The sequence below is a fragment of the Phalangium opilio genome, unplaced genomic scaffold, assembly GCF_054372755.1.
Source record: "Phalangium opilio isolate 3A_F unplaced genomic scaffold, DU_Popi_V2 ptg001304l_1, whole genome shotgun sequence".
NCBI lineage: Eukaryota > Metazoa > Arthropoda > Arachnida > Opiliones > Phalangiidae > Phalangium > Phalangium opilio.
Window position 1 is genome coordinate 156,381 of NW_028324256.1, and position 1,703 is coordinate 158,083.

Consider the following 1,703-nt stretch of genomic DNA (forward strand, 5'->3'; position numbering starts at 1 on the left):
CGTCTCCAGATGGTCTAGTTCAAGACCCAAGGGAAGCGGAACCTCATGGACTTTTGAATATAAAATGCCCCTGGTCCACAAGAAATATAAGTCCGACGGAAGTTTGAATGGAGATTTTAGAGTAAAAGTGATTAACGGAAAACCATTTTTAAATGAAAACGATTACCACTTTTATCAGGTTACTGGGCAGATGGCACTATCAGGTGTAACATGGTGTGATTATGTAACTTATTTTCCATCCGGCTTGATAATAGTGAGAGTGAGATTCAATAAGAAGAAGTGGGAAAAGATGGAATCGCTTTTGAAATCTTTTTTCTTTACTCATATGCTACCAAACTTAGCTAAGGATACATTGCCTCAAAGTTCCTAATAACTCTTAAAGGGAGAGTACTTTTTAGTAGTGTGTTAAATTTCTTCTTTACCATATTTAATATCCCTTTAAATTTGATCTCATTTCCTCAATGGACCAAGATGTTTTTGACTTTTAAAAAATTAAAAAATACTTGTTAAAATGAGTTATTATTTAATAATTACGATTTGTTACATTTATTATTTATGAATCGCTGAGGGAAGAATCCAAATTAATTATAGACATCTCTTGATCATCGCTGTCGTAGGAATTAAAATCACTTTGTTGGCATAGTTCATCTTCATCAGACATATTTTCATCAGGCGGTAGTATTTCTTCTTAATAATCATCTTTAAAATCAGCTGCATTAGCTGGTTCTAAGATTTCATCATAAAATTCATCCGTGTCCATGGTACTATTGTTTAAATTTTCTTTATTCCTAACGAGAGGGCTTTGAAAGTTCGATAAAAGTGCAACAACTGTCCATAGTTGATTAATTACGGGTGCAAGAGTCAAGGGAACTGGACGGTCAAGAACATGGAATCCTCTTATTCTTGCAATTCGTCGCTCCACGTGTATGCGCAGAGCCGCAATCTTTTGGGATTTATCCAACTCTTCATTATTAAATTGGCCCTTTCCACTCAGAAACGGAGGAATATTTAGTTTAACACCTTTTTTCTCTAACAAATCTTCAATCAAGAATCCTTTATCAGCCATAACGCTATCATTGGGGGAGAATTTCAAATTACAAAAACCACTTCGCAGAGTTAATTCCCCGTGAATAGATGAGAAACAAATGTGACGTAGCCGTTTGAACTTATTCCAATAAGTCCTTTAAAAGTGTTTGTGGATTTATAGTTTGAATATGAGGCAGATTGCAATACTAAAGACTTGGAAGTCTCACATTTAAGTTCTGTAGCATCAAGTATAACACGAGTACTGGGATAACTAATTTTAAAATCATCCGGCATAGCTGCGTCAACTTGTTCTCGCGTTGGTCAGATGTTAAATTGTCCTAAACGAAAATACATAAATTTATCCATAACAGTAAAATCAAAATGTGTCTGTTATCCAGTATAATGTTAAAGAAAATAAATGCTATTAATAATAAAATTGTGTGTGATTTTCAGTTTTAGATTATAAGTCATTGATATTTAAACAAACACCAAAAACTTCAAAGACAAATATACATAAGCCTATTTTCCTATCCATGAATAACTTAATTTCAACCTCCCCCAGAACGAATGACCGCGCTCATTTAATCCAATATAGCGCAGTGCACCACTTTTCACGAAGGGGTTTTTAACTTTCTAAAATGGAAAAACATTGACCAAAGAACCTTTATACCAGTAAT

At 34.0% G+C, this 1,703-nt stretch overlaps 1 pseudogene; it reads right to left on the minus strand.

Annotated features, from left to right (window-relative positions):
* Positions 1-625: 625 nt before the first annotated feature.
* On the minus strand, positions 626-1,335 carry LOC149583938 (uncharacterized; annotated as a pseudogene).
* Positions 1,336-1,703: the final 368 nt, after the last annotated feature.